The following is a 27,548-nucleotide window of genomic DNA, read 5'->3' on the forward strand; positions in this document are numbered from 1 at the left end:
ATTAAAGGTAGAATTAAAATGGCATATCCATTATTTCTAAGAAACGCTGTTATACTGGTGGTAAAGCGAGGTCTCCTAGTTTCCAGAAGTGAACTTTATTTTTAAATTCAGCTACTGAAACTAACTCTGTTCATAAGCAATCTGAAATTCTCTCTTTATCTTGTATTAACAATTTATATTCTTTCTTGGACATTATAAATAATTTTAGAGTTCTTTCTGTGAAGTTCCCCTACCTCTTGGACAGTACTGGATCGTACTCACTGCTGATTCTCAAGCTGGTATAGATAGCACAAAAGATTTAATATCTGAAGTTTTTTCCCTTTTTTTCAAGAGATGCAAGCCATGAATTAAAAGATCCTTCCACAGAGTTTTAGCCCTAGTGAAAGCCAAACACAAAGGCCAAAGAATAATTTAGGTGCTGACCCATCTGTGAAACTCTTGGACAATGGCATTTACTAAGCTTTGTTTCTATAGAAAAGATAATTGAATGGCTAGGGAGAATTGAATCAAAGTTATCAGGATTGTGGTCCACCACTTTCGTTATCTGCAATCTTACTGAAGCTAGAATATTGACTTTTGTACCTCCTGGTCATGTCAAAACCCAAGCTATTATTCATATAGGATTATGAAAAGATCTAGGCTTAATACCAGATAAAGAGAGGAACGTACATCTCTCAGTACTATCACATACATTAGATCATAATAATAGCACTGATGATGACCAAAAGAAAATTTTAAAAATTCAGGCAGTAATGTTGATTGACACTAGTAAAGGTATATCTACAAATGATGCAATGCCAATTTCTTGTACAGTGTCAGAGGGTACTTTAATAACTATTGATGATCTGTCAGTAACCTCAGAAAGCAGAATAACAACTCACCTTCTTCTGGCTTCAAGGGGGAACAGTGCTGGTGATAACCATGACTGTCACTTTAAGAGATTGTTTCATCTTTCCTCTGCTGGCAAATCTGCAGTAGTTAACCCACTTAAATAAGACCACGTTTATTTGACAACTTATAAGACCATAAGTAAGACCATGTTTATTCAACAACTTATAATTGCAGAGGTGAAAAGACCATCATTTGTGGGGCAAAACAGAAAGGAAAGGAAAGGAAAGGAAAGGAAAGGAAAGGAAAGGAAAGGAAAGGAAAGGAAAGGAAAGGAAAGGAAAGGAAAGGAAAGGAAAGGAAAGGAAAGGAAAGGAAAGGAAAGGAAAGGAAAAATAATTGAGTGCCAGGATTGGTTGGAATTAGACTGGGAAGACACTAAGATCATTGAGTTGGACTGTAAAGTAATCTGAATATTTTGTTATCATGTATTAATCACAATTGGGTTTTAGAGCCAGGAAGTATTTTGGTACAGCCACTAAATGTTTTCTTTACATTACCAAATATAGAATAGAGAAATATAACTATTCTAAGAAACAATGGTTTAACCAACAATGTTTTCAAAGTTTGAAGACTTCACCTTTATCTCTTTTTGGTCTTTATTTTTACAACCATTTTATCCTGGGTTTTTGCAATAACGGAATTAATCACACTGCCTATCAGAAGGCCTAAAATACCCTGTTTCATCATTAACATCATTGAAAATGGTAATCACTATTTGTTTTTCCTCAAAACATTTTACTCTTGGTTTGTGGTCCTTTGCAAAAGGATTGAAGAGGTAGAAGAATGGGATAGTGGAACAGGATAAAAATATGAAAGAATTGGAAAGAGGCTTTACCATTAAAGGCAGAGATTACTGTTTATGGTTACAGTGTTTTGTTCTTAGAGTCTTTTTTAATGGTTGGTTTAATCAATCAAGATCAGCTACAAAGGGAAGGTTGCCAAAACAACCCATACTTATAAAAAGCGGTTAAATAATGTCCTAGTTTAGCACTCAACCTTGACTGTTCTTGAAAAGCTAAGCAGGGTCAGACAGGGTTACTACTTGGATGGGAGACATCCAGAAAGCTCTAGGACTGTAGGCTAGACTTGAAGTTAAAAACAGCAGCAGCAACAGAAGGAGGAGGAAAGCAATGACAGTTCGCTGTCCTATTTGTTGCCAACAAAAAGTCATAGAAGTGTCACCAATAATCAAGCTCACTTCAAAAAGGCTTTCATAACTTTTTTCAGCAGTATTCTATAGATAGTTGGAAAAGGAGGTTATCTGCTGCTTCAGCTACTGCTGACAAGATTGTAAATATTTCTAAAGTTTTCAGTATATCACCCCCACCCCCATTTGCGCCACTTGTGGGAAAAGTTTAGAAAGATTTAGTAGAATGTTATGTCAGCTCTCAAGTGAAAACACAAGAATGATTCAGTCTCCAGAGGTTGAACTGACTGACTATATATTTACATTTAACTCAGCTTGTTGTTCTCTTAGCGTAATTACTTAACCCAGTGCACTGATAATCAGGAAGACCCATTCAAACCATCTTTGATGGACACCCAGACATTACATATGGAGCTGGGAAGCTGTCACTTTCTATCACTTTTCCTTCTTGGAAGAACAAAAGCTTAAAACTTGAGGTTGTCCTGTTTAGGTTGGCACCACCACGGCTGGAATTGAGGAAGGTTTTCCTACCTTCATTCTTTTCTGCTTTTGTTCATCCCAGGGACTGAAAAATATTTATTTCATGTATTAAATGAAGTTCTTAGAGAAAGTCTGCTTTCACAGGACTTCATCTCTGTGCCAGCAGCAACAAAAGAGTGTTAATCTTTTCATCTTCTTCAGATGATACTAAACTCGAAGCAGTTTGGGGTTAAAACTAACTCTTTAAAAATCATTGTGACTGAGTTGGGTCCACAACTCTGAACCTGACACCTGATTGAAAGAATACAACTCTACCAGTAGTGACTTATTTAGAGATGCAATAGGCAACTTCCTCTGAGTATAGTGAATTCATCTACATCTTTGCACCAGAAATGGTTGAATGATCCATTTGCACCAGTGCTTTATGGCATTATGGTAGAATGCCTTATAAATTAATTTTCTTTAATTAATTAAAGGGAGGAAAGGGCCACAGTAATTAATTATATGAGTCACTGAATAGCAGGTAATCTCCTTAATGAATGAATTCATTGGGCTTCTGTGACTCTAATTGTTTAATTTATTTCTCAAAGCACACCAGTGTCTCTTTTGTGGCACAGTAGGTTGTCCTTCAAATATACTCAGAAAATGACTAGTTAAGACTTTCCATTTGCCTTCTGTAACTTTTTTTACCCTTTTGCTAAATGTATTTCATTTATCAGAAGCTATGTATGTCATGTATTGCTTTTCCTGTTGATGGAACTTCCAAGAGGTTCATAATCTTGAAATGATCAAAAATCAGTTATGACAGTCCACAATTTTACATCTTACAGAATTTTATAAAAGATTCTCATTGCTGTTCAGAATCTTGATTTATTTGGTTCTCCACTTTCTCAGAACTTAAGTAAAACATCTATTATGCCAAAACATCTCCTGCATTTTTTCTCAATCATTTTAATGAAAGTTGATTCTGTTCCTCTTCCATTTATTTGGTTAAATGCAAAGTGGCTAAAGGATTTGTATGAATATCTTCTTCAGGGGAAGAAATGGCAAACTGAACTCAGGTCTATGGAAAGCAGAGCCAATAGTCACAGTGGAACGAAGAGCTGGAGAGTAGACCAGCTCTTTGTAATTCCTTTCCAGACAAAGAGAGGACTTGAGATCTCCCACAAGTGCTCCAGACAGCTACTGTTCATGAGGAGACTGCAAGACAACAGTTTCTGGCAGGTTTAGAGTTCTGGAAGATGAGGAGATCTTTCTCAAACTGTGATCAGTGCCTTTGAAAGGGCACTGGGTTTGCATACTTCTTTTTTGAATCACTTTCAGAAATTGTTTGTTAACTGCCTTTCAGATATTAGGAACCTTTGGATCAACAGGTTTTATAGCACCGGGTGAGCTTCCTTCAATACTTAGCGAAATAAGTTTTAAATACAACTTTAAGGGCTTAATTTTTTCCCCCTCTGGAATAAACAGCAAAAGGGTGATTAAAACCTTGATTTTAGAAAGTTGCAAATGGACTAAGGGTCCAGATAAATTTGAAATAAGATTTTGCAATTTATTACAAAAAAATCTCTGCTGTGGGAAAATGCTTTTGGTTTGATTTTTTTTAAAAAATAATAAGATAAGACTTTAAAAATTGGACACTAGAGGGAACTACAAGAGACTAAAGATTACAATTAAAGGAGAAGAATACTCAAACCCGACTTACAAATACAGAAGGCAGAAATTTGTTTAAAATATCACAAAATAAATTGCCCCTTGGTACACAATAAAACCAAAATCAAATGTGAACATTATCTGAGGTGTGTTACAGTGCCATCTCTCTGAGAGGCACTTACAAAACTATGGTTCCAGCAAATGGCATCAGCAACTAGAGAGGGCCGATTTCACAATATCCCATATAATATGCGATTCTGCCCTTGTTCCAAGGAAAGTACAGAAGATTTTACCCCTTATTTATTGTACTGCTCTATTTCTGCTTCAGCATGTGGAAAATTCTGGAGGCCCTTTTGATAAGAAAATCATTTTGGTCTGATTAATTGAAAATTGAATATCTAATGAATTTAGACAAGGAATTAGCAAGCTTTGCACAGGCTGCTGCTAAACAGAGAGAATATTTTATAAAATGTTCATAATGTTTTCTAATATTTATTGCTTTTAATGTTTTTACTGATTTTTGTATATTTTAATGTATTTTATTAATGTATGGCCACTTTTGTGCAGGTTTTGCCTTATTTGTTATGACCCGTAGTCAAAACACTACATGAATTGAACTGAATACAGAATGAAACAAAATATTTTAACACTGGACATATTGAAGGATATTTTTGAACAATGGACCCAGAAGTTAATTTTAAGAGTGTCTGACTCTATAGATACACTGCATTTAAAAGACATTATGGAACAAGAACATGTTTTACCTGACATGATTGAGACTGATTTGAAACTGGATTTAAAAATGACAGGTTACAAAAATGACATGGAAAGAGATGTTTCACTGGACATACAAAAGAAACTGGCTGATGTCTTAATAATTAAAAGGGATATACAAATAACAAACCTAGAGAGTATTCTGGATAATTTTCCTATATTGAATTTACAAAAGATATTTGTTAAAGCTTTGAAGAATTTTGTGAGAAGAGACAAGGAAAAAAATGAGAAGAAATCAAATTCTAGGACATTATTTGAAGAGACTAAAGTTCAAGATCGTTAGAAGTAAAAGGAAGGAATATAAAGTTGGTTTATTTGATCAAGGTTAAAATGGATATGTTATCTCTGATAACCCTTAATGGACATTTGCTGACATCAGGACTGAAATGACAAGGCTTATAGATAAGAGATGGGATATTTGTTGATGAGATCATTTGTTGCATTTTAAGAGATGGTGATAAGCTACTAAAAGTTTATATTTGTTGTGAAGGAGAAAGTCACTTCTTTATATATTACTTTTCTTTTTCTTTACTATATTCTTATTTTTCTTTCTTTTCTATTTTTCTTTCCATTTTCCTCTTTTTTTCTTTTGTGCACTTTTTTTTTATTTTATTTTTTAGGGGTTTTTTTTAGTTTTTATTGTTGTAAATTGTAATCTATATACTACTAAAACTCTCATTGTGTTTATCTTTTTGTCTGTTTGTACCCTCAAATTAGTCCATATAGTACATTATACCACAACAATTTTTGAATCAAGGTACCTAAAATCCATTAACTTAAAGAATGCATAAAAAATCCAGGACCCATTACTCCTGTGGAATTGAAATTTCCATGATGTTCAGACCAGTTTTATTCACAAAGTTGTGCCTATTGCAGCTTCCCCACGGTCATGTGATTGTGATTTCTGATGCTTCCTGCCAGCTTCCCACAAGCAAAGGCAACGGGGAAGCCAGCAGGAAGTTGGGAGTCACTCCTGCTGCCCCTGCTTTTTTGCCTGCCAGTGGTCATTCTGTTTATCTGTTTATGTAAGTAAATAATGACTTATTATTGGAGTTCATTTGCCACTAGAATTATTTTTCTATTTATGATATATACTCTTCTTAGATGATCACGGGACCGTCCAGCATTGGGATGGATGGATGGATGGATGGATGGATGGATGGATGGATGGATGGATGGATAGATAGATAGATAGATAGATAGATAGATAGATAGATAGATAGATAGATAGATACTCTAAAATTTAATATTCATTCTGGTGACATCAGACTGTACTATCTTTCTCTCAAGGGATGCCCCAACAGGTCATGGGGTTTTCTAGTCTTTAATAAAATTACCATTAAAAAAAGGATTTGTATGAATATCCTGTATTTCTTTCCACTACAATTTCTTCAGTGATCCACAGCCTTCTTGGTTTCTATGCTATAATAAAACATCAAGGGACAATATAAGATTTTTTTTTCCCATTGAGCTTTTTGATACTGGAAAGCGTGCGCTACCATGGGGAGTTCAGACCTGGGAGAGGAAGATTAATTAATAATAATACTACCTCCACATCAAACAAACATGGGAGATCAAAAACACTCCCAAGAGAAATTTGAAATAAATCCTGGAGCATTCAATTCTCACAAATAAAGGAGAAAAAGAGAACCACTTTCACAAAGGAAAAGGACTTGAGAAATCCTCAGATTTTGATACCGTGTGCGTGGAAACTATAACTGTAACTTCCTAACAGTAACTGATAATCATTTGGAGTTGGGTTAAATTTGGACAGACTCCCTCAATAGGTGATGGACTCTCCTTCCCTGGAGAAATTAGAACAGATTCCAAAGAACCATTTGTCAAGAATGCCAAGAGTTGGTCTACGTAGATTATTTGTAAGAGTTTATGATGCAATTTTACAATGTTAGCCCTTCTCATGCTTTCAGCTTTGCAGTAAAATATGGCAAGTTGAAATCTCCAAATGAAGGATTTATCTATTGGTATGAAATGTATACTTGCATTCTCCATATAATACCTTAATTCTTTGCATATGTAACGTAATGTATGTATCCTTTTATTATTAGCTAACCCAGAAAGGACAGAACAAGATAAGAGAGCTGAAGAATACAGAATACAGACTAAACCATCGACTGGCTTATTAAAGCTTATAAACAGAAATAAAGGAAAAGACATATCTAGCTAGTATGATTGCATGGCCAGTACTGGCAAACAAGTCTTCATTTCCTTATGAAAGGAACTGCCCTCGTCCAAACAAAAAGGAAAGGGAGAAGGCCAGATCAAAGTCTCAAAACCTGGGACAATCAGCATAGATAACATGACCCACAGATTATTAAAAAAAAGGAAGCATGGCATGAAAAAGCTGAGATTATCTACAAAGAATTCTTTGGAATCTCCCAACTTCCATTCATCCATTTGGCCAGTGAAGAAGGGCTCTCTTTTTTCTCTCTACTGCCCCCCCCCCCTTTTTGGTATGTATATTGAATACATGTAAATTGATGTCTGTGGGTCTGTGTACAAGCACATGTAATACACATTCTAACAAAGTAGTTAGAAAACTCCATTGTGCTCATGATAGTTTGGAAGGATCTTTGTCATCAATGCTCTGACACTGCATATAGAGTCACTGCTTTGTGACTCTTCTTCATGTCACCAGTTCTAGTTCTTCCTCTGCTGGTCGAGAGCTACTATCTGTGTCACAGATAGAATGTTTCTCATCAATGATTTGCAGGCAATCTCTTTTGTGCACTCCAAGCTGGAATGGCTTTGCTGGTTGCTGCAATTATTGCCTTATTCCCAATAAATATATAGCTTTTAAGAGAAGCTCTTCCCTTGGGTAGATGTTTTGATTTCATCTAATAAATGAAGCAAAAACTTAGCTTCCATTGCAGTCTAAACACAGTTTCTCAAGATGTCATTTGAGATGAGTTATACGTAAATAAAAGCAGGGAATTGCTTCTTTAGAAATGCATATATTCTGCTCAACTAACCGCATTTAAAAAAAAAAATCCAAATACAGGGAATTGTTAGTTATCTGAATTTGGTCATTGGTTACCCATGTGGTTTGTGCAGCACACATTCATGTAGTCAATGAAGTGCAGAAATAGCATGGCTGTGAAAACCTGCAGCTACAGCTGGAATAACAATGCCCCTTTGATTTAATGCCAGTTCAATAACTGAAACAAAAGCTATAAGATTTTTAATAACTTGATCCCTAGCCAGCATTGCTGAAAAGACACTAAAGAGAAAGAGATATATATCCCTATTTGATGGAATACTTGACACTGGCAGTTCAGCTGAATCCTGCCTTTATTGTCTAACTATGGAATGGAAGAAGAACAAAAGAATCAGGGCTGAAAAAAACAGAGAGAAATTACGTGACAGTATTCCACATAGTAAGTGTCGCCATCCAGAAAAGTTGGTACATAGTTACATTGATTCTTCTCACACAAAGTACATATTGAGTAACTTAACAAGATGAATTGGAAATTGAGCACCAGAGTATTCCAGTCTCCATAGGTTAAGCCTTTAGGATTACTGGCCAAAAGGGCTGACATGGAGTGATGCTGCTGAGTCAATGCAAAACATTTTTCAAAATTAACACCTAACTGCCCTATAAAAAAAAGCTACTGGTTTTTCACTGAATATATCTTGGATGGTATTATCTTAGAGCACTGTAGAACACATTAGGGGTGTATATTTTTATGAATGAAGTCCTAAACAAAGACTTTTATTATTTATTTATTTAATTTTTGGTCTATGGAAATAGAGTTTATGCTCACTTTTATGATCACTTTGGCCCATACTAGCAGCCAGAACACTTGTACAGGAAAAGACAGCCACATTTCACAGTGTGAAATGATCTGGAGGTACATGATGTACAAGTGATCTCCATTTGGAAAAGAGAGGTTTTCTGTGATAATTCAGGCAGTAATACCTGTGAGGTTAAAGCTACAATTAAAAATAGAATGTTTATGAATGCCTGTATTATACTTAAATTCATGAGTCTATAAAATGGCAAAGGTTTCCCTGAAAATTATCTATGAGATAGATAATGCCAGTTGTATTTGTGAGTCTTTTTATTTCCTTTTTTTTTTTCCTGGTTTGGAGTAGACCACAAGGTACAATCTCTACAAGTTTTTATTACAGAAAATAATCAAGATTAAACCATTGTTCATAGTGTTTGAAGGCAGATTTTGGATTTAAACCACATACACTGAGAACATGCAAGTGTTTATTTTTTTCTTTTGTCTTTTTCAATTGCTTATAACCACCTTCTATGGAAGCAGAAAGCTAGTCTTCTGCATACTAGCACAAGGTACAATCTCTACAAGTTTTTATTACAGAAAATAATCAAGATTAAACCATTGTTCATAGTGTTTGAAGGCAGATTTTGGATTTAAACCACATACACTGAGAACATGCAAGTGTTTATTTTTTTCTTTTGTCTTTTTCAATTGCTTATAACCACCTTCTATGGAAGCAGAAAGCTAGTCTTCTGCATACTAGCTCAAATTTATGGGGAGCACACAAGGCAGCAGTTTACCAAGTAGAAAAGAAGTATCTGTTCTGAAACCTGGCATTGGACTCCTTTAAGTCCAACAGACTCCTTTTTATTGATCAGTTGGGTTAAATTTGGGAGGGATAGTCTAGAGACAAAGAAGTCTATATCTCTTGTTGATCCAGAGCTTCAACCACTTTGTTTCATGAATATTGGGCAGGATGGACCAAATAAAATTATGAAACATGCCTGCCCAACTGTAGAAATAAAACAAGACATGAAACGTGAATCTCAGCCTTCTAGGTTTTCAAAGAAATGCAAGGGGAAAAGATAAGAACATTTATTTGTTGCCTGGTGACCTGCACTTGACTTGATGGATCAGTTGTGCAAGGAAAAGTAGTGGAAGTAGAATTCAAGAGTAACCCCACCATCCTATGCATGCTACCACAGAAGGTTAACTCACCTCACTTACCACAGAAGGTTGTCAGCTGAACTCACAAGTACTGTAAGTGTAAAGAACAGTGAAATATAGGAAAATAATCTTGTCATATTCTAATCCAGTGGCCACTTACATTGAAACCATTCTGCTCTTTAAGAACAAATGAGGGAGTCTTCATTTCCTCATTACTCTACAGCAGATTCCAAGAAGTAACTTCCAGAGGTGCTGAACTTCAATTTGCATAATCTCTAGCTTATACAGACAACATTCCTAACTATTTGGCTGGAGAAGGGCTGCCTTCTGGGAACTGGTGAAGTAGATGCTTGACCTTTCTGAGTAGAAATGCATATGGCAAACTATAAAAAGAGGAGAGAACAATTTTTTAAAATAGCCCTGACATTTTTAACACTGCTGAACTAATATTATACTATCAAGGAAAAAAAAAATCATTGAAGTATACTAAGGTCTGGTTCAAGACCCCTTAAATGAAAATTAACTTTCAAAGTGGTTAGTCTGAAACTGTTCAACTGAACAAGTGGCACAGTGGCCATGAAAGATCCCACTCAGGAAATCAGAGAAACTCTTTCTGAAATGCAGTTTAGCTACACTAACATGCACATAGAGACGGGGTTCACATATCATGCAAAAGCATGATTTCTCTAAACATAATTTGTTCACTGAGTTACAAACGATTCAGCCCAAAGAAAGAAACCACATTTCAACTTAGCTGGTATGTGTGGTCCTGGCCAGTTTTTAGGAAGCTTTAGATGGTAATTGCCAAACAGTGTGTTCTCAATGAAATAGATTATTCACAAATAACTTATGTATGATTTTTTCAAGCTGTAAACTTATGTACACTCTATTGGAAGCAAGTCCTCTTTAACAAAGCTGGATGAACTTGCAAGTAGAACATACGGAGGGAGGGAGAGAGGGAGAGATCTTCCGAATCATTTTCAAAGTATCCACACCCCTACTGGCTTTCAATATTTGCAAGAATTCTGACAGGTCATTGAGCCATTTCCTAAATATTTTCCACATAATTGGGGGGGCGGGGTTGGTCTGAGCTTACATTTGGAAGACATGTGACATTCTTCTGTATCTCTGATGCCGCCTCCACATTTATTCACTCATAGCACTGTTCTATCCTGTTTCTGCTTTTATTAAAATGCTGAAAAAATATCTGCAAGAAAATTCACCTTTAACATTACATTTAAAACCACTGTTTTTTTCTGAAATGCATGTCTGAATTCTCAAAATGCACATTTAAGACATTTATTATAGTTCTTTGCTGGAAAGTGAGAAATGAGATGTAGAGATAAATTCCAATCTCCATTTTCAATCAGGAGGTGTAGATCGGGTCAGTTCATATCAGAATTTACCAAGATCTAATTCTTCAAGCATCTTTCATTTTTTAAAAGCTATTTGTCTATGTCATTTAATGGGGACATGTAGAATTGACAGACAATTGTCTCTGCATAAGTTGGTCACTTCACCTATAACTAGTTCAGAAAAGATCACTTACCCCTATAAATGAAGCTGAGATTTTCTTCAGAAAATCTGAAACAATAATAGAGAAATTGATAAATGGCTATAACTTTCTACCTATTTTGATGAAATTCACAGAAATATGTCATTTTATAGGCCTATTGTGAGCAGATAAATCTTGACAGTTTACAGAGAATCATATGACATCCATAAGAGGAATTTAAATTTTGAGGTAGGGTTAGGAACCAAACAGCCACTCCCTCCAAAAATCATTGAATCTTGATCCAGTAATCTGAAAAATGACCAATTCAATTTGGAGTAACTTAGGGCTGCTCAGGTCAACCCAGTTCAAATACGTAGAGTTTCAAAACTTCATATTACACATTAACTATCAGCTAAAGTGTACAAATCTCGATAACATTTTAAACCCTTATAAACAGAATGGGATTAAATTCATATGCACAGTGCATTTTTGCTAGGGTTGGAGTGAAGGCTGACACATTTTCAGCAAATAGGTGCAGGGATTTAGCTTCCTTAATTTTGTTAAAGGAGGTGATAAATTTCTTTAAATGTATATTAATTGGTTTTTAAAAAGCATGCAACTCTTTGGGGGATTTTGACAGAATTAAATGACATTTGCAGGCATCATTTCCCCATCTGTGCAAATAAATGATGCCAACTTTCAGGCAAATACATGCAGAGCACTTCATGCAATATGAATTGTTACAGTTTAGAAGTGGTTAAGTAAAAGGTTCCCCAGTACCTCCTGTTTGACATTTTGCAAAGGAATTTGTACATTGTGGGGAAATTTGATATGAATACAGTTTGGGGTTTTGGGTATTGGTTTGTTTTTGATGTAAAATTCATACAAAAGAAGATTATGGATACAGTATTAATTGCACTGTGTGGGGCTGTGGAGCAATGAAGATGGGAAAAAAGAGCCCCAAATCTGGTTAAGGTTCAAGGTACACAAGAAGAATTCAGAATGTTGAAATTTTGCTTTTCTTTAAGTGATCAAAACCAGGGAAGCTTCTTAAATGTGCTTGAGACAGGACATGTACAAATGCAACTTTTCATTGATGTCTAAAGATAAAATGTGGCTTCAGTAATGAACACAGGGAAGAGAAATCCCAATGCTAGTTCTGTCTGGATGCATTCAAAGATTTAAGCACCAATTTTAAGCAATATTTTTTTTTTTTTAAAAAAAGATTGCTTTCATTTTTGGCACTCAGTCCTGATGGAGTGTCCTGCAAGAGGCCAGAAACCAGCTGGGATAAATCCATGGTTTTCATAGAATACATAAAATCCTGAATGGGCACCCTCAAAATGAATATTGAAATGTCACGGGTCAAGAAATTTAGGATTGTCTACTACCATGTCAGAAATTACTGTAGCTAACATAGAAAGAGAAACTGTTGGCCATGGAGTATCTATGCACCCAGACACTGCTGAAAACACTCAAAACTGTCATACTGTCAAATGGAGATTCTGATCCATGTTATCTCTACTCAAATTCTTATAGACTATGCCATACCAGCTCCCTACTTTCCAGCCCAATGGCATTGTCATTTCATCTCCTAGTGATATGCAAGAGGGGAATGGGACATGATAGAGATTTAAGTATTAATACTGTGCCCTCTCTTTGTCTGTCTGCCTGCTCTTGATCTTAGCTATTGATGAGGGCTATAGCCCAAAACATCTCAAAGGCACCAGATCAAGGAACAATATATCCAATGGTACACTAGAAACCCACCCTTTTTCCCACTCCACAGTATGAGGAAGGAAGGAAGGAAGGAAGGAAGGAAGGAAGGAAGGAAGGAAGGAAGGAAGGAAGGAAGGAAGGAAGGAAGGAAGGAAGGCAGGCGAAAATGAAATGAAATGAACTGGGAATAATAAAGGTTGGATCCAATGATGTCTTCTTTAATCGAAAATAAATTGTCTAAATGCTACTCTAAGAGTACTTATTGAAATATGTACTGCATGTAAGTACTGTAATAATGAGATCAGAACTTAACCACATAATAAATAATGCAAATGCTTGTGCTTTAACTCAGAGAAATGACTCTGGTCAACCATCAGATGACTGATTTTTACCTGACTGGTAACAAATGCTTGATATTTGAGATTAGTGAAACATAATAATCCCAAATCTAAGCAAGTAAAACAGAAAATAATCCATATGCTAATTTACATTGCAAGACACTTGCAGGCTTCATTTATTCTTTTAATCTATAATGCAATTTGCTTGATTTAGGCTTAGCATATAGCAGAAACATAGACATTGTAGTTTTGCCATATGTAAACCCAGCTAACTAATTTAATCAAAGTATGGATAAAATCAAGGCTTTGAGTGATTTATAAACCAGCTGATACCTTATTTTCAAGCACTAATTATATTGTTGGAGAAGTAACTGGGTTAATATATCATGGTTACTGTTTTACAAGGCTGCAGATCTGGTTTGCAAAAGTATAAATGGTAACTAGTTGTTATCAAAAGTTCTAATTTTTTTTTCTTGTTTCTCTTTGCTGCCATATCAAGGTTGTCCAAGTTTCACTTAAAAATATTTCACAGAAGAATTTTCCATGTAATGAAATTATTGTTCATGGAGCTCTGAAACAGTTCATTAATTACACACACACAGAGACACACGAAACTTTATATTTTCAGGCATAATTCTGAAAGCAAGTCAAAGAGTGGCAGCTGCTTAGTAATTACTCCAAGTGAATTGATATCTCATGTCCCAATGGCTGCTCTTGTGTTTTTATATACTGTAAAATGTAGGAGTCTGTTGCAGCAAATGCAACAGAGACTCTGGGGCATCTTAAAACTTAACAAAGGTATTGTACAATAGACGCAAGATCCCACTGCACAAAAAAAATATGATTTAAAAAGAATTGGTAAGGAAACAAGGGAGGAAAATCTTTCCAGTTTTAAACCTCCATGTTCAAGATAAAAATGGGATCTGATTTCACAAATGATAAAGCATAGTTAAATGGGTTTAAAGAGATAGATATGTTTAGCTGAAAAAGCTGGGATGTTCTTTCTGTTTGCAGAAAAGACCAAGGGCAGATATTATAGAACTCTTGAAATACTTGAAATGATGTCAGACAGAGGAAGATCAAGATATATTGTCTTTCATTCCAGAGTGCCAAACACAGCCTAATGGACTACAGAAAAACAGATTCCAACTAAATGTTATGGGGGGGGGGGGACATAAGAACAATTTAACAATGGAACCAGTTAACTGGAGAGATGGTGAGTTTCCCTTTGCTGGAAGTATTCAACTTGAGCATAGGCTGTCATTTGTCAAGGACTTTATTCTGATTTCTGTTCAGAGCAGTGGATTGAATTTGATAACTTAAATGGCTCCCTCCACCTTTATGATGTTATACTTCAGTCAGCAGATGTGACTATGTTGTACATTTGGAAAATAAAGTCTAGGCACATGAGTTCTATTCAGGTACTATTAAAAGTAATGACCCCATGAGTGAGAAGTGGGCACCCACTGAGTAGCTGTATCCCCTGACAATAGACATCTTACGAAGTGCATCTGTCACATATAATAGACCAGTGTTTCTCAACCTTGGCAACTTTAAGATGTGTGGACTTCAAGTCCACACATCTTAAAGTTGCCAAAGTTGAGAAACACTGCAATAGAGTATAGGAAGGGGAGGTTTACTCATATTATATGATTATGGGATGCCCAGCACTTCCCTAGTCAAAGTTTAATCAGTTACTGCTGATTAAAGAGGCCACTCTGTGGGCTATATTATTCACTACTGACACATTTGTATGTTGGGAAAACTAATTTTGATAACTTGCATGAAAAGTTTTAACACTTCTATAGAAAACATAAAGCTTTTCATAGTCTAATTTAATTTTAAAAAGTGCTGCTATAGATCACCTGGACTGTTTGATGTGTGTCAAAGTGTGCAATCCGGTCTGTAAATGGAAGAGGCATTGCAATAAATCATGAGGTTGATTATGGCATGTCTAGAGATTATTCTAGACAATTCTAATGTCTAGAGATTAGAATTGTTTAATTCTAAATGGATCTAAGACAACAATTTCCATTTTGAAAATGAATTAGTATCTCCTGTTCCACAATTTTCCTAAAGCAATCGCTTTATTGCCCAAATACTAACATTGAAAGGAAAGTAAAAAGGTATTCACATTTCTCTGTATGCCAGACCTTTTATGAGGCAACAGAACACATAGAATGATGATGATTTCATGTACATGACAGATCTTAGTTTTTCAAAAACTCAAACTATACAGCAAGAGCAGCTGTTGTTGGAATAAACAGAAAAGGAAACCTTTAAGGGTCTTATTAATTGGAATTGCTTCACACCTACTCAGGCACTCCAGCAAGAACACCCTTTTCAGTATATGTTAAACTGTAAACCACAGAGTAATTTACAAGCTTTCCCAGCAGAATAATGTATTACCATCTAACCGGATGTTGTGAGGCAGATGAATTGCAGTTTTATGGCAAATTCTAGGCTTAGGGAAAAAATGCATAGAAGAATAGTGCTGGAGTGCACGTAACGACATTATATCCCAAAGAATACTTTGATTCCTGATGCCATTAACCTCCCAGTTCTAATTTTGAAATATGTAGATTGATTGATTGATTGTCTATTAGGTACTGTTTCCTTCTGGACATGTATGATCTATGCTGTTATTTTGTTTCTACCTTTGAAAGCTGTAAACTGTCTGAACCCATGGAGCTTTTAAATCATATTAAATAAATACATACATTTTCAGTAAAGCACATCATGGCTGAAAAAACTGACAATGGGAGTGAAAAATCAGCTCTTGCTTTCATTCATCCTATGCAGAAGGCCCAATTCTGCAATTGTGACCATACTTACTTGGAACATAACTGAAGTCAACAGGATCATTTTGAAATATTTGGTCCATTTCTAGCTTATCTAAATAAGTGAAGCTTTTCTATTTTTCTGGAGCCCACCTTCAATTATGTTTATGATTCATCCTTAAAATGATGCCATGGATTCCTCCAAAACTACTAAATATTTAAAATAGTAGTGTGCTAATCTGTTTCCTCCTCTTTAATTAGGCCTATTAATAAAAATTGGGGAGGAGAATGAAAGAGGACTGGATAGAAGTATTGAGGGGAGGGTGTATTTATTTTGGGATTCGCAGGCAGCCTGTTCTTGGCTTTTTCTTGTCCTGGTCATTTTAGAATCTGTGCCTCAGTGTGGGAATCTCATTTCTTCATTGTTTTTCAGTAAGGAAGTTCACCTTACCATTCAATGCTGCATGGTCAGCTGATCATTCTTTTCGGCAGGTGCAGAAGAAGGAAGGGCTCCACACCAATGTAAGTGAGTAGGTGCAGAAGCTTATTAACAGTGCAAGGAAGATCAAAAAAGTTGGGGATAAGGCAAGATAGAGTCCTAAGAAATGTATTCTGTAAAGAGCCTAGAATGTGTATATGCATATCAGGCTTTTTCGTGTTTGACAAATTGGGAAAAGCATCCACAGCATGAATTCAAGAATTACCTCCAAATCTTTAATGGTAACGCCACTCTGGTCACATGACCAGGAAGGAGGGCTTAGCATGGAGCTGTCAACAGCATTTCAAGTGATTGGCCAACTGCCCTTCCCATGAGGATAAATTAGGAGATTTTTTTCCTGGTGTGTGTTTTTTTTCCCCCTCACAGACACCAGCTGCATCAAGGCCATTTTCAGACATGATTATTTCTCTCTGCACGCCAAATCTAGTCACATGCTGTTTTGGTTTTGGAAACCTATCCGGTGCATAGAAGTATCTAAAATAAGCAAAAGAGATAAAATTCTTTTTAACATTCCAGTGGATTGGAAAGAATTAAAAATGCTTCTTTGGGTCATCTCATACAGGTTTTGATGTAAGTCAATTACCCCCATCAACTCCAACAGGGATTTTTGGAAGGAAGCACAAAAACTAGTCAGACCTCTTTTGTCTCAAGTCAGAAGTGTGTAGGATTACAATATTCAAATTAATTTCCCCAGACTTCTAGGTGGACTCATTTAAAACCCTAGTAGTCACACAATCTTTCCAGAAAGCACCGGAGAAAAAGAAGCCTCCCTACAAAGAAACCCTCACTGCTTTCAGCACGCAGGGCATTTTTAGAGTAATTAGTGTAAGCTGAAAGACTCTCACCCATCTTACATAAAAAAAAAAAAAGGAAATTCAACTGCTTTCTACTCAAAGAGTTTAACTGAATTTTCTTTGCCTTTTTCTTTACTTTTTCATAGAAAATATGAAGTAAAACAAAATAGAACACTGGGCTTAACATTTTCCTTCTAAGTAGACAGTTGAAGGGAGATTTATCCTGTTCTGTTCACCCTTAAGTTAACTCTGATCATATTAAACTCATAAAAGAGATTACAGTATAGTACAGTACAGTAAAGACATTTTTAGAAGTACAATGTAGCATGTCTTTAATAGACTTTGGAAATCTAGCTAGCTGAAGTCGCAGTAATGGACTAGATAAAATGTTAGTTAAAGATGTACTGACAATATTCAACATGGACTAGGGAGGGTCTGAATTCAAACCCCTATGTAGTTATGAAGCTCCCTAAGTAACACTGAGTTAAGCGCTAAGATTATTTGCAGCAACTTAATTACTAACAAATTTATTATGGCATAACCTTCACAGACTACATACACTTTCATCAGGTGCATGAACTGTTTATCCTACATTGACAGCCATTTTGCAGCTCATAAAAGTTGGAAATATAAAATATAAGTTGTGGAAGTAAATATTAACTTTGTGTATGCAGGCTCTTCTAGCATGTGTTTTTCTGCCACTCTGCTTGAAATGACATCTAATTGGCTGTGAGATGAAAAACCATTATTGCTAATTCCTAAAACATACGCTAAGTAAGACATTTCCCCAACTTCTCTTGTACTTTCAATTGACTATATCTAAGGGTGGATACATGAGCACCATAATGATTTGAAGTGGATGGTGTGGTCACAGCTAGGCTTATTACCTGAATCTTATTATATGTCCTCTGTACTAGCAACATAATAGAAAACATGAAGTATTTTATTTATAATTGCTTTCTATATTATACATAAAATGGTAGCTGATCTGTGCTGAACATTACTTGGGGTAGAATGTGGTGATTTATGTGACAAATTGACAGGAACAGCTACCAAGGAAGGCTTCCAATTGCAAGAACTGACTTGCTAGAGAATAAGATTAGCACCTGGATGAAATTTAATCCAGAGGCATTATGCTTTGAAGAACTATTTCAAAAGTGTCATACAAAATTAAAGGAACCTACCTCTTTAACTGCTTCCACAAAGGTCTGTATCTTGAAGCTTGCTTATAATGGTCTGGCATGCTTTATTTCTGAGAGGGCAATAGCGTATTAGACCTCTGAAAGCTGCCTGCACTAGGTGTGTACAGTATTTATTTAATCATGTGGCTCTCTAATGCACAAAGTTTCTCAGTGAGGAACAGGGCAAACCATGTTTACAGATGCATCACCTGGAGGCATCATGTCACCTGTAGAGAAGGTCAGCTGCAGATGAAAAGCTATGAACTTCACACCCTTCTTCAAATGCTCATCCTTGCCCTCTTTTCCCCCTCCTCTCATTTCCCTCCCTCCTGTCTCACATTCTCTTTTAGAGAGAAAACAGTGCTTCATCAATAAATTGAGGACTTCTCTGAATACTGCCTTAGACTTTAATCTGAAAAGTCTAGGAGGAAACTGGAGAAAGGAAGGAGGAAGACAGTTGGAGAATAGGAAATGTGAAAACTTGGGAGTCTTTTGTTTTCTTTGATGTAGAAACTAATGCTTGATCCAATTGCTCATGGCTTCTGGTGAAACTACTCTGCTACCCATAGGGCTGTGCAGAACTATTGACACAAAGGCAGAAAGATGCTTTGGAGTACAGAAGATACTCTAGTTTCTCTTTAGATCATATAAATCTTTCACCTTTTACTAAAGAAGGTACAAACGTAATGGAAGATCTCTTCCTGCAGGCACATAGCTGTCTCCTTGGTTTAAGGAGTTGTAAACAAGGGCTACATTCCTCCCCCCCCCGCACCTGCACACTCTGACTGTCCTTTGTGTCTTTGAACCTGAAGCTCTGAGCAGCCCTATAGTCACCTTCCTCAATTTCTGTTCCATCCTGATCCAAGGGACCATAGCATTTAAAGTCACTAATTGAGAGGATAGCCCATTGGGACCCCATGAATAAGCTATCTTACTTCCTCCTAGGTATAAACACATGGACAGTAAGAAAGACTGCCAAGTTTATAACTAAAGCCATTCAGCTGAGAGCTTCCCATCCAGATCAGATTGGAGTAATCTGCCAAAGGGATGTTCTTACCTGATTAGAGGTAGTCCTCACTTAGCGTACACAATTGGGTCCAGCAGCTTGGTTGCTAAGTGCTGCAGTTCCTAATCAGAAAATAACATGACAACAGACTTATTACCTCTCTTCCTCTTCAGCCATTGGTCAGTGAAACATCACGTGACCAGGACTTATGATTTTACTTCCGTGTTCTCCATTAACTCTGCTTGTTGCAAGCCAGTTGCAAAGCGCACAAATGGTGATCACTTGACCGTGGGATTCTGTAACAGTCATAAATGCAAGAATTGGTTGCAAAGCTATTTTTTTTTACACCATCGTAACTTCAAACAGTCACTAAATGAGGCAGTTGGTAAGCGAGGTCTACATGTAGTTAACTGAATATTTTTTATATCCCATATGCTATATTATTTTATCTTATTTCATCTGATATGGTCATTAGACTAAGCAATAAGCAATAAACTAAACTAAACTGTAAACACTCCCTAGTAGTGCTTACCAAATGACAAGAACAGTTGAAGGCCTGACAAACCCAGGAACGCAGCATTGTCTGTTTTGCTGTGTTTCCGTATAATTCTTAGGATCATCCATTCTTGTAACAACCATTTTATGACTGGCCACACTCACAGAGCAGATATTTTTGTATGGCACCCAAACGTGTCCTAAAAGACTGGGAGTTTCTGTGGTATGGAAAGAAATAAACATCATAATTGGAAAGTTCCTTAATTCAGTGAGTTTTCCTCCATATATATTAAATGATTAAATGGTTTCTTCAGCAACATCCTGAAACAAGTTTTGAAATAGCTCTTCTGAAACCAATGGAATGATGTGCAGGATAAATTTAATAAGGATTAGACAGATGCCAAAGATAATCTGACTTCATAAATAAACTACTTGTCAATGTTTAGGGTTTTTTAAAAAATAGAATAAATTAAATGTACTGATAAGACTCTTGTAGAAATAGTGGCTCAATATCTGAAGCTTCACTGCAATGATGATAAAAACATAAATTATATGCTTTAATTAAATATTCTGTTTTTTAAAAAACATATTTGCACCTTTACATTTACATCATTAGTTATTCCATTAATGTGTTGAAAAGACATTGAAATTTTATTTATAATCTTCAGGTGTAACTTTGTCAGTCTGAGAGTGGTTTAATTTGCAAATGCTTTGGAGAAAGCTAACCAGGTTTGCAAAAGTGATTTTATTTGTAGGTATTCAAATTTAATTTTATTTTGTAGTACAGTGACTGAAGTACATGTGAGGTGTGTTGCTCCCAAGCCAAAAACTATAGCTTAATTTAAACAATTTCTTACCACCAGTGGTGGCTAACTTTGTGGGATCAAACTATATCTTAAATTTCATGACCTCTATTACACTAGCAGCTTCCTCTAACCACCACATATACAATCCAGAACATATGGTAAAACTGCATGTTAAAGTAAAGATAAAGTTTCATAGAGATATACAGGGAACGTAATGTCCTAGCTGAGGCAAGAATTATAGGGTGCGATTTTGAACTGTTCTGAGATAAGAACATTCTGGAAAGGTCAGAAGAGTTCATTCCATGCCCCAAATATCTTGGAATGGGATATTTTGAGCTCAAAGCATTTTAGATTCATATATTTTACACACACAACACCCCCATTTCATTGTCTTCAGAAGTTTCTTCAAATAGAGTGATTTGGGTTGTTATGCATATACTGTATCTCTGTCTCTGTGTTTGAATATTAAAATAATATGGATAGTGGGCTTTGTTTATTAATGTGTATGGCCACCCATCTCACAAAAATGACTCTGAAGTTGATTAAAGCAACCCCAGTTATAATCTGATAAGTGTTCCCAACCTCTGTGTAGGATACGATTTTTCATTAACTGAAACAAAAAAATTTTGTTATGCATTCTTTGGAGGCATTATTATTATTACATATATGTTCATCACATTATTTCCCTTCAGAGCAAGCAACTTTATGCAAAGTGCAGAAAAAGTTTAAAAATACTCCCCATACCCCACCCCCAAAATAAGACATATATAAAGAAAATAAAGGGTTAAATTTATTTCAAGTATATATTTTTTCATTAACACCATTCATAATGGCGACTATCATCAACCAATGGATTCTTACTTTTGTATATACCCATGATAGCCTAGATGACACCAATTTTTACTTTTCTGAAATATAATTTAGCCCTATCATTCCTAATTAAACCTATACCTTCACTTTCCTGCAAGCATTCATCAACTCCATTCCACAAGATCATACTACTGATCTATTCAAACCAATTACATTTTCCCCTTACCCACACACAAACACACAAACATATATGGGGAAGATGGAACGGTCTTGAAGGACAGGAGGAAGAACCAAGGCAAGAATGAAATGTGTAATAGAATCTCAGACAAGCCTCTCCCTAGTTAACACAAAGATAAAGGTAAGGAGGGGGAAAGTGTATTCAGACTTTCAAGATTCTGTTACTATAGCTTTACAATAAAAGTAGTACTGACCTACATGGCATTGGTTTCCTAAGCTGGTCTACCTTGAAGGGCTGACACATTCTCCATATCTGGGTGTGTCTAAAACGGTATCTTGACTTTGGAAGAGAGGGAAAGAAATAGAGAGAAGGCTAAAGAGGTAAAGGACACCAAATCCACCATCAACCCACCCACTTCATGAGTAAATCCATTGGCTAATAGAGCTGGAGATTGGGTTAAAGTATTTCCATCCTATTGGTTGCAATTTTCTTTTGATTCTCTTTTGTTTGCTGGAAGGTAGAAAGTAAGGTGTCATAAATAGCTGGAGAGCACAGACTTCACTGTCCTTGGGTCGACACTTAGAATTGCTCTAGCAGTGAATGGGGAAGTTCATCTGAGTGAAACACCTCCTAAGGTGTGCTTTTTCCAGATGGAATTATGCTTCTTTTTTTCTGCCTCAACAACTGTTTAGTTGCTGGATCTGTTGGGTTATTGCCAGTGCCAGTCCTATATGACATAGAATAATTCAACCAATACAATATCTCTAGCTATAATGTGGTAGAAAAAGTGGATCTTTTTTCTTTATGTGTGCTTTGTGCTATTTAGCTATTTAGTAAAGAGAACTAGCTATTGAATCCAATAATGATAACCCAACTGTCATGGCCTTGGAGTAGAAGTAAAGCTATATATGATGGGTACAACCATTTCCAAATAGAATGTTACTATATAACTGATCAAGTGTTGGATGGTGGACATAGGCCATACTTGAGGTCTGATCAAGGTCTGATATTTAGAAAAATCAGAAATGGAAGCCTTGAGAAGCAATGAATGTCTGTGCTTGAATGGTCACAATTTGAAATGTTCATTTCAACCCAGTTTAATTTTCACACACTAAAATGTTTCAAGAGAAGATGAACCCTTTTTGAACAGCTTGTATGCTTTAGAATGACTAACTAATTGCCATGTGAAAAATTACTGCATTTCTGATATTCTACCTAATTATCACTTCTGGGCTATTTTCATTAAAAATGATTCTCATAATTTATTAAAATAACTTCTCTAATTGCATTCATGCATTAGTAATTACAATTTTTTAGGATTTTATTCATTAAATTTGAGCAGTTGAAGGTAATTATGGAAGATGAAAATGGCTGTGTGACACAGAGACTGGAACATCTCAGGTGAAAATAAAAACAAGAAATCCTACAATGGGCTGAAATATTTACATTTATTTCTCAGTTCATATAAAAACTTGTGGTTGCATGCATTCTAGAGTACTCTGGATCTTTGGGGGCCTAGTGCCTGTGGTTTACACCAGAATAGCCATTCTTCAAGTGTACATGTTTATCCCTCCAACTTTTTGTTAGATTTTAGCATTAGGAATATCATCTCCTAAACCAAATAGTGAACGCATGGTGTTCTCTATAGAACTCTTTATTTATTTTCTATATTTATATTCCTCCTCCTTGAGGCAATTTATAATGAAAAAAGCCATAAAATGCACAATAAAGAATTCATGAAACAAGATAAGGCAATCTTCGATAAAACAAATTCATTAAAAAGACGGGGGAAAGAACAAGAGCAGCAAAACCATTCTTCCAATATCCACTCTGAGAGGGTGTGAGTGAAGAGGTGAGTTATAACTCACCTCTTCACTCACACCCTCTCAGAGTGGATATTGGAAGAATGGTTTTGCTGCTCTTGTTCTTTCCCCCGTCTTTTTAATGAATTTGTTTTATCGAAGATTGCCTTATCTTGTTTCATGAATTGAATGTGGCCCCAAATTCCAAGGGGGAGAGAATTCCTGAGTACAAGTGCCACCACAAAGGTCCATCCATGAACGGCTTCCAGATGGCAGTTAGCAAAATTCATGGTACACATAACAGGACTTCCCTTGATAATATCAGAGGCCAACTGCGCCAATAACAGAACATATTTTATAGGAATAAACCACCTAATTATGCCTTCTCCAGCCCATTCGTTCTACAGTCCTATTGTCTGATCTATTATATGGCACATCTAGGATTCAGGAAAGAAAACAGGGTTAAAATAATGGGGAGATGCTCTCTCATTCTCTCTTGCATCAACGGAAGTTAGAATATGTGTTCACCTGGATTCCTGAGGATGTAGACTGAAGCTGGTTATGGCTTCATGTACTGACTCCACGCTTTTAAATTTTTACCTCTTTTCTGTCCAGCTGCACATTCTGAAGGGATATTCTACATATGTGTGCATAGACATAAACACTTTTCCCAAACAATTATGGGTCTTGCTTTATAAGGATTTTAATTGAGCTAAAAATTGGTGACTCGACTGCTGCTCCTATCTTAAACATAATCTACTGTCCGTTTCATGTTTATAGGACTCACAGTTACTCCATACCACAGCATAACATATCACAACATACCACTGTCTCCACAATGGAAATTCTATTCTTCTTATGCTTAGCTGCTCCTACATCCTTTCCAGAGTATGTCCCAATCCACTAAATCATATCTTTAGGGGGATATATGCAGCTGTCACAGAGAAGGGAATATCTGTTTCTCCAAAATTTTCTTTGTGCTGGCAAGCATGATAGCACTCGATGCAACCCTAAAAATAATGATATTTTTATCATTATAAATGAAATAAACTGGGATGGGATTTATTTATTTATTCACAGAAGTAAAACTGTGTTGACTTTCCATTTTAAATAAAATGATCATGGTGGTTATAACTGACAGATGTTTAACAACAATAGGTAATACTAAATTGATGTTTGAGTATGTTGTACAGAATACTACAGCAGTAATTTCTTCAGCGTCTCATGATCCATTGTTCATCTTTTCTGTTGTGTTGTTCTAAGGACAAGACCATCTTATTTATATTGATTTTATGTAAGACAGACCTTTCTGACTGGTGAGAATCTTTGCAATAGTAAACAAAGCAGTATTTACTCAAAATGAATCCATTCCTCCAAAGAACTGACTTCCATCTAAGTGTGCATAAGCATGCAATGTTTGAAATAAAGCAAAGTAATCTGAGTACTGAAAGTGGTATATAATCCTAATTTGCATAATCACAATTTCTTCCCCTTTAGGTAAATACTTCTACCATGCAGTTAACCCCATCTATCATTTCTTCCAACTCTTCCAACATATTAGAATGAATGGAATACAGCTCTAATCCATAGGATCTATCCTATCATCCATAATGGTGATAATGCTTTTAAAGGGTTCACAGCTGATATTGGTATCTTTTGTAACAGGTCTTCAGCTTTTTGCTGTCTCAGCTGCTAAAATTTGTAATACACATCCATACAAACCCATCCTGCTATTCCTTTTTGGGGTAAAGAACTTTATGCAAAGTACAGTAAAAGGATGAGAAGCTGGGGGCCAAAGATCTTAAAGACAGATCATAAATAAAAAGAAAATGAGATCTTACTAAAACTAGTTTATGCCTACAACACTCACTATGCTCTCCACATTTTTCTGTGCTCACAAACCATTCTTGCTTCTACAGATCCATACACAGTTCTTCATACAGCTCTTTTGCTCTTAAATTCTTATTTTCTTTCAGAGGATCTCTTTTGGACACCCCCACCATGAATCTCTCAATCTTCCCCTTACTCTCAAAGCATTTGTTCTTCTTTCCTATACATGTCTTGTGATTGATCCTCATTCATTCTCTCTACATGACAAAATCTGCTCAATGTTATCATACACTTGCTTCTTTATACTGTATTCATTTAGCACCTATTCATTCTTGATGCTATTTCTTTTGGTTTTACTATTCAGAATTCCAAAGTAACCCATTCCTGTTTCATTCAAATTACTTTTATGTTTCTCCTAACATACCAACTCTAACCTCCATATAACAGACTGGTATACATTTCATTTTATTTCATTTCATTTCATTTATTTATTTATTTATTGCAATTGATGTACAACTTGTAATCATTCACTCCATTTTCCCTGCCAAATGCAACCACCGTGTATTTCACCATTTAGGTGAATTAATACTGGGAAATTCACTGTTTGATGAATTAATGTTCAGATTCATATTCCTTACTGAATCATATAATCTAACATGTATATAATCTATAGATATTATATCATTGATCATTTGGGTTCTCAGCCAACATTGCAACATTATCTACATACAAAAGTATGTTTGTTGTGCTCTGACCAATAACTTTCTTATGTCATCACAACTATTCCTTGCATGTTTATCCATAAATATATTAAACAACCCAGAGGACATCACTTATGTCTTACTCCACATTGAGGAGAGGCCTTACTCTCTCCTCAGTGCTGACCGTTCATGAACTGTGTAATTAAATCAAAATTAGTTTGGGGCCTGGACCTCTGGTTCTTGTCCCCTTTGTCAATCCATTTCCCAACATACTACTCAAAGGCCAAATGTAGTCTTCAGCCAGGCACAACCTGGGCACCACTGCCATAAATGATTTTATTTGCCACATGAAAGTAATGCATATATTACCTTAACATGGATATTGCGAAGCATAGCATCTAATTTCAAAAAATGGTTGTTCATCTTTTATTTTAAAGCCAGTTGATTCTTTATCTTACAGCCATTTTCCAACTTCTTGTTTCATATTCCTTTCTATCATCTTCATTATTTTAATCAGGTTTCATGTCTAATAGACATTATAATCAACTAATGCATAGCATAACTAGCAAAAACACACTGCACATTAACAGTGATGACTCTGGTTTTATAGGATGATCAGCTGATAGTATTAGGTATGTGCAGTGCTAAGTTCATATCAGTGCAAATGCAACACAATAACATTATTTTAATGGAATTTAATTGTTTAATTACATAATAGAATTATATAGTTCTTAAGACAGCCTGTTCCATCTTCAGCTCTTTGGCACTTTCTCCTAATGTTTAGTCTACCATTTCTATCTAGTTCTAGCTCTAGATTCTAGATAAAAAAGAAATAACTCATTCTCTATCTTCTGCCTGATAGCTCTCCAATTATGTTAAATTGGGTATCAGATCTTCCCATAATCTTTTCTTCTCTAGGTAATTGCATACAAATGTATTAACCATTCTTGATAGGACTTGATTTCCCAACCCTGACATACTATGTAATCCATTTCCTTGCAATATGTTTCATGATGTCTGTCTTAAAATGTGACATTTGAAAGCAAAAATGCTATTCCAGGTTTGGCATTGCTAGCTCATTAACAGGAAGGAGTGTAATCTGAACTGCTGAACTGTATCCCGTTATGTGGGCTATTGTAATATAGGACTGAGTAGGTTTTTCAGCAGCCACTTTGCACAACTGCTTTGTATGTAGCTTATGATCAACTAGGACACCTCAACTTTTTCTTTTTCATGTACTGCCAGATCAGGTCTAC

This window comes from Python bivittatus, unplaced genomic scaffold (genome assembly GCF_059951505.1).
Source record: "Python bivittatus isolate LINGU-HERP-01145 unplaced genomic scaffold, Pbiv_v1 ctg000330_np1212, whole genome shotgun sequence".
In the NCBI taxonomy this organism is placed as follows: Eukaryota; Metazoa; Chordata; class Lepidosauria; order Squamata; family Pythonidae; genus Python; species Python bivittatus.